This window comes from Rhinolophus ferrumequinum, chromosome 19, assembly GCF_004115265.2.
Source record: "Rhinolophus ferrumequinum isolate MPI-CBG mRhiFer1 chromosome 19, mRhiFer1_v1.p, whole genome shotgun sequence".
Taxonomy (NCBI): Eukaryota; Metazoa; Chordata; class Mammalia; order Chiroptera; family Rhinolophidae; genus Rhinolophus; species Rhinolophus ferrumequinum.
In genome coordinates this window covers 51,599,108-51,606,399 of record NC_046302.1, presented here as the reverse complement: position 1 = coordinate 51,606,399, position 7,292 = coordinate 51,599,108, and the positions used below count along the sequence as shown (strand labels likewise).

At 33.0% G+C, this 7,292-nt stretch overlaps 1 pseudogene; it reads left to right on the top strand.

The window, feature by feature from the left end:
- Window positions 1–5,264: 5,264 nt before the first annotated feature.
- LOC117011966 (60S ribosomal protein L21-like) lies at window positions 5,265–5,708 on the top strand (annotated as a pseudogene).
- Window positions 5,709–7,292: the final 1,584 nt, after the last annotated feature.

Genomic DNA, 7,292 nt, shown 5'->3' with positions numbered 1-7,292 from the left:
GGCAATAAAATTTAATCTTCATCCATGTTAGGCGGGAGTTTTAGGGACTGCCCCTAATCAATTGTCAGAAAAGACATATATGGAAACATATTAGTTGTATTACAAAATGAATTAAAATATAAAAAAATTATCACATTCCTAAGTTAACATTGCCAGTTTTTATCAATTCAGAGGTTTTCATCAACAAATTCATTTGGCACAGAGATATTTATCTGATTACAAACAAGAAATCCTGACTCCAAAATATTGATTTTCCAAACTAAACTAAGGTACAAATGAAGGGCTGTGGAATGGAGGAGAATTCCATTTTGATATGGAGAAAACATAGCTCCAAGGAGAAGAGTCAGTTCTACCTGTTGCTAACAGAAGTTAAGCAGACTTTTTTTTTTCCCCAAAGGGAGTTTAATAGCATCATTTTGGATGTTGGCTATTACTGTTGCAGGTGCCTTGATTTCTCCTCTGAATTATAATTACCGCTGAAGGAAATGGGAGGTGGTAAAGCACCATTCTGTCTAATTTCCTTTGATTTTCTTCTTCAGAACTGTTTTTTTCCTTTAAACCTTTGCTCCACATATTTTATTTGTGTTACTGCACAAGCTGTGGGACATAATAAGCAGCATTTTAGCGCCATTCTGTTCTTTCATCCTGGTGTATAAATCACAGCAGAGTTGCTAACAGCTTGTGACTGACAATCTTCCTTGATAGACAATCTGTGATCCTTTCAGCCTTTTACTAATAAGCTCATTAGGAGAGAATAGCTAGAAATCCTTTCTGGGATGTAGCAATGAACCACAGCAAATTCAGTGCATGTCTGACCACTCAAACTTTAGAGAATCAATCTTCCCTCTATCAAAACTTTGTCAAGTCCTGCTGAATGTCTACTGAAGGTTACCTTTTTCTTTATTTTTAATAAAAGTTTGTCAGAAAAATCAAGGAAGCTTTCCAGTCTAACATAGGTCCAGTGAACATTTTTCTAAATCATTTTTTTTATTTTAGTGAGTTATCATCTGAAAAATGGTTATCAAGTGTTTGAAGTTGTCCTGACTTTCAAATTGACAGTGAAAATTAGTTTACTGCTTAGTAATTCAGTGACCAAGAGATAAGAGATCAACTTTGATGAAGATATTCAGATTTTTATCATTTAGTAGGTTCATTTGTATCTTGTAATGAATGGTGAAATGTTTGCTGAAAATTATAATAATTAAAATGGGAACAATTTGTGCTTTATGTGAGTTAATGATAAGTTAATATTCTCTTGTTACAAATATATCAATGTAAAGTTTATACACTCATAAATGTATTTAACACAATTATATTCTAGCTTCTAACTAAATCTTGTTCTCATATTTATACTACAAAATAAAAATCCAGTCCTAACTTTACTACTGAACCAAAGTAGTTGAAATCTATACTTGACATGAATGATTTGTTATGGTACTCTATTAATGTGACATTCTAAAATCAGAATGATAGAAGCTTTTAGAAAATACTTAATAGGTTTTATTCCCCCCATTTAAAGAGTCACTCAAATCAATAGAATTTTGGGAAAATTCAGCTCAAAGAACCAAAATAGCTACAGTAAAGGAAGTTTAATCTTAGAGGGGAATCAAAGAAAGGGTGAGCAATTAATTGTTAAAATTTGAAATTAGGTGAGAACTGTATGTCTTTTTCATATTTAATTTGATTGAAATAGTCTTTCAATATAATACTGATGATTATAATGATGATTATGACGGTCTACAGTATTCTAAATTAATTGATATTGGTAAGTAACAGTTATAATTTTAAATATATAGATATATATATCCAGAGAAGATAAATGTATTATAAAAAGAAGGCATAATACCATTATAAGTTCAAGTCCTTTTAAAACTCAACCAAAAAGCAAATAAAACCCAAACAAAACTAAAATGTCCATTTGAAGTTTAAAAAAGGTAAATTTAAATATGTATTAGGGCAGTATTGTTTAATATATATTAATATATTTTAAAAAATTAGTGAGCATTGTTTAATCTTTTAAATATTTGAGAAATTAAACATAAAATTAGAAATGAAATCTGAAAAATTTTAGAAACAAAACTCAATCCATTTTGAGACCAGAGGTGGTAAGTCTTATATTTGTTCTGCTTCAGAAGTCAACATCAGGTAAACTCTATATTTGAAATTCTAATTCTTACTAATCTCACAGGTAGAAACATGACCAACAGAAGTAAGTTGGTAAATAGGACTTATCAATTGGAAGGCATAATTCCCAAACCCAGAAGTATATTGTCGAGGTGACCTGACTTTGTAAAATTGATGTTCTACAGCTTGCTACAATTAATATTCAACTTGCCTATATACTCAGGCTTGGATGTGACATTTAAACATCCTACCCCTCTACCCCGGCATTTGCATCGGTTTGGCGAGACTGTCAGGAAAAAAAAAACAACAGAAAAAAAAAACGGAATTGCAATATTGCTTTATAATCTTGCCAAACTCCAATAAATGATTGGGTTACAAATCACTAAAGAGATCATTCATTTCTTCTCCTTTTCATTTTTCTCTAGGCACTATACAAGAACAGTTAATGATTAAGTCACTATCATTTACAATGATGTCAAGACATTTTATAGCATAATAAATATAGTGTAAAATTCAATTTTGAAAAACATATTCTATATTCTAAATGTTGTTTATTATTTTATCATTTAATTATAATTCTAAGTAAATACTACCTAACATCAAGGTAATTGGTTGCATGAAGTACAAATATGGTAGTTGTAAAGCCCTTGAGTTCGCATACAACCAATCTGATAAAAATTGATTAAAGCTGACAAATTGTTACCAGAAGAAATAAACTTAACTTGTTCAACAAACTAGGGATAAAGATAAAAGAAAACTCAAGAAAAAATATAATTTTTATGACTCTTTGCTGCATAGAATCTTTCCAAGACTATTGTTGGATATGAATTTAATACTTAGTGTCCCGTAAAAAAATAATACACTATTACTTTGAGGCTCAAAGCCATTGCATTTCTTCTGGTAGAAACAAAAAGCCTGCAAGAAGTGTAGAAAATGCATAGACACGATAACTCGATAGGCACTTTGCTATACGAAGTCTGACAATTAAGTTTGCAAACTTATTGCAACGATGTTGCTAACCTTTTTTGATATCAGAGAGATTCTTTGTTATGAATTTGTACCAACTGGACAGTTAAACAAGTTTACTGTTTGGAAGTGCTGAAAAGGCTGCGTGAAAAAGTAAGATGACCTGAACTTTTAGCCAATTAATTCATGGCTCTTGCGTTACATCAATGCACCAGCTCACATGGCACTGTCTGTGAGGGAGTTTTTAGCCAGTAAACAAATAACTATATTGGAACACCCTTCCTACTCACTTCAGCAGGCCCCCAATGACTTCTTTCTTTACCAGAAGATAAAGGAAATATTGAAAGGAAGACATTTTGATGACATTCCGGACATCAAGAATAATACGATGACATCTCTGATGGCCATTCCAGAAAAAGAGTTCCAAAATTGCATAGTAATCTCAAGATCAATCCATGTTGTCACAAATGGCACTATTTCATCTTTTCTTATACACCTGAAACCTATGTAACTTTACTAACCATTGTCACCTCAAAAACTTTAATAAAAAAAGAGTTCCAAAATTGCTTTGAAGGGTGGACTAGGCACTGGCGTCAGTGCATAGCTTCCCAAGGCAGTACTTCGAAGGTGACTGTTGTGATATTGAACAATGAGTTATGTGTATGTAGTACTTTTTCTAGGATGAGTTCCGGAACTTAATTGTCTGACCTTGTATATAAACTAGTTTCATACAATGGAAAAGAAAATGGTATATTTAATTTCCCTCTCCCTCTTTTTTTCCATCTCTCTTTCTCAAGAAAGCATTATTTCCTAAATTTTACAGGGAAAGTCAAGGAATAACTACTCACTTCCTCAAAATCCAATTAACAAAAGTAAAAATAAGTTAAAATCTATTTTCAACAAATAAACACATAAGCAGCTACTGCTACCCTACTTATGAGTTCCATAAAACTTAGACTTGAGTGAGGAAATAGTCTGAGGATAAATGTAAGACATTCAGCTTTCAAGCAGAAAACACATGACCCTAAATTTGAATGTCATGATCCTAAAAGTCTGGGGACTGACATGACTAAGTGACTGTGAAAGAACCTGGCATAATACTAAAGAAACTCAAGTGGACACTAAATAACTACAGTGTATGTGTAGATAAAGGTAACACAGGTCAGACCTATTGTTTTCCTCACTTCCTACCTGCTTTCCAGGTAGTGGATGGTGCGGGAGGTGAGGCAGTGTGAAAAACAGAGTCAGTAGGTCCTGTGCCAACCGCCACACCGTTGTGCTATGTGATTCATGGGGCATTAGGGAAGGTAGTGAGAAAAAATTAACCCAAGTGAAATACTGCCTCTAGGTAACTAGCTGTTCAAGCAAAAATAAAAGCAATGTGATATTGGGTTTATAACACATAGAAGTAAAATATATAACAATAGCATAAATGTCTGCAGGGGAGAAATGCAAGTATACTATTTTAAAGTTCTTTTCTCTATCTAGGAAATGATATAATATGACTTGAGGATAGACAGTGCTAAGTTAACTGTGTATTTTATAAATCCTGAAGCAAATACTAAAATAAATACAAAAAAAGTTATAGCTAATTATCTATAAAGAAGGTAACATAGAATGATTAAAAAATATCAGCTTAATCCAAACAAAGTTAGAAAAAGAAGAGGAGAAGAACAGAGAAGCACTAAGCACTCGATTATACATTTTAAATGTGTGAAGTATATGGTATTTGAATTACATCTCTGAAGTTGTCTTTTTTTTTTTTTGTTTGTTTGTTTTTTAAAGGAGCATGACTACCAGGTCTTATGATGCATCCTCTTGGTTGGGAAAACAACTTATGCACCAGTATCTCTAACAGGAGGCAAACACCCAACAGTGTGGAAAAGTTTTGCAAATCCTGCATTCAATCGAGTTCACACATATAGCAATTGGGTGCCATCAGATACAACATAAACAATATGAAAGACCTGAAATACAGCAGAAACCAAAGATTCTTTTATGAACTGAATTGTGTGCCCCTAAAATTCCTGTTAAAGTCCTAACCCCCAACCTCTCAGAATGTGCCTAAATTTGGAAATGGGTCTTTAGAAAAGTAATTAACTTAAAATGAAGTCATTAAGATTTGCCCTAAGTCCTTTTCGGCCGGGACCGCCATCTTCCAGCAATTCATCAAAATGACCAACACAAAAGGAACGAGGAGAGGCACCCACTTCATGTTCTCTAGGCCTTTTAGAACACATGGAGTTGTTCCTTTGGCCACATACATGTGAATCTACAAGAAAGGTGATACTGTAGACATCAAGGGAATGGGCACTGTTCAAAAAGGAAGGCCCCACAAATGTTACCATGGCAAAACGGGAAGGGTCTACAATGTTACTCAGCATGCGGTTGGCATTATTGTAAACAAACAAGTTAAGGACAAGATTCTTGCCAAGAGAATTAATGTTCGTATTGAGCATATTAAGCACTCTAAGAGCCGAGATAGCTTCCTGAAACGGGTGAAGGAAAATGATCAGAAAAAGAAGGAAGCCAAAGAGAAAGGTACCTGGGTTCAACTGAAATGTCAGCCTGCCCCACCCAGAGAAGCACCCTTTGTGAGAACCAATGGGAAGGAGCCTGAGCTGCTGTTTGCCCTAATCCAATAGGAGTGGTGTCCTTATAAGAAGAGTTGATAGAACAAGTGGACAAAGATAGTTATAGCGGGAAGATCCTTTAGAGTTACAGAAGGAAGATGTCTATTTACTAACCAAGGAGAGAGACCTCACCCACACCTTGTTCTTACCCTTCTAACCTGCAGAATTGTGAGAAAATACATTTGTGTTGTTTAATTGCCCAGTCTGTTGTATTTTGCTATGGCAGTCCTGGCAAATTACTACAGAGCCCCTAGAGTTGAAAGGAAGAACCATGCTCGAAAAGCACTACAGAGTTACTTCTTGTCTCTGTCAGAAGCTTCTGTTACAACTAAAAGGAGAAATAGACAATTTATAGCTGAAGATTTCAATACCCATCTCTCAATAATTGATAGAACAAGTAGACAGCAATTAAATAATGTTGTAGAAGTTTTAACTATTATTATAAAGCACTTTTACCTAATTGACATTATAGAAAACTCCACCCAGAAATACACATTCTATTCAAGTATACACAGATCTTATACAAAGATAGACATATTCATCTAGACATATGGACAAGTCTCAACACATTGGAAAGGATTTCAGCCATTTAAAATACATTTTGTGATGAGTAATTAAATTAGAACTCAGTAACAAAAAGCTATGGAAAATACCCAAATATGTGATAAATAATTAACACACTTCAAAATAGCATATATGTTAAAGAGAACAACAAAATAGAAATTAGAAAGTGTTTTGAAATAAAGAAAATGAAAATATAACCTATTAAACTTTCTGAGATGCTGACAAAACAGTACTTAGAGCAATAACGACCTATATTAAAAAAGAATAAAGGCCTCGAGGCATTGACATCGAATTCTAGCTAATGTAACTAGGAATGAAAGAGCAAATTAAACCCCAAAATAAAAATAAAAGAAATAACAAAGGTTAGTATAAAATCAATGGAATAGAGGATAGGAAAAAAAAATAGCAAAATCAGTTAAACCGAAAGCTTCTTGTCTTTGAGAAAAGCAATAAAATTGATAAATCATTTTTTTTTCCTTTTCTAGAAAAGTACACACATTTATCAATATCAGGAATGACAGAAATGATATTCCTCCAATTCCACAATTATTAAAAGGATAATAAGCTAATATTTCAAACAACTTTGTGACAAGATAGATGAAATGGACAAATTCCTTGAAAGATACAATCTATGCAATTTCAATTAAGAATAAATAGTTAATGTGAATAGTGCCATATATTAAACAAATTAAATTTGTAATTACCAACCATCCCTCAAAAAGATGCCTTCATTAGTGAATTCTATAAAACTTTTTTCAAAGTAATAATACCAATTCAACATAATCTCTTCCAGAAAATTGAAGAGTAGGAAATAGTTTCAAATTCATTCTATGAGTCCAATATTACTCCGATATTCAAACCAAAGACATTACAAGGAAATAAAACTCGACCAAGATCCATCATAAATATAGGTGTAAATCCTCAAGAAAGCAAATCAGCATACAAATGTTTCCATTTCAAATGGAATTATCATGAAATTGAAAAGACAAGACATACACAAGAAGA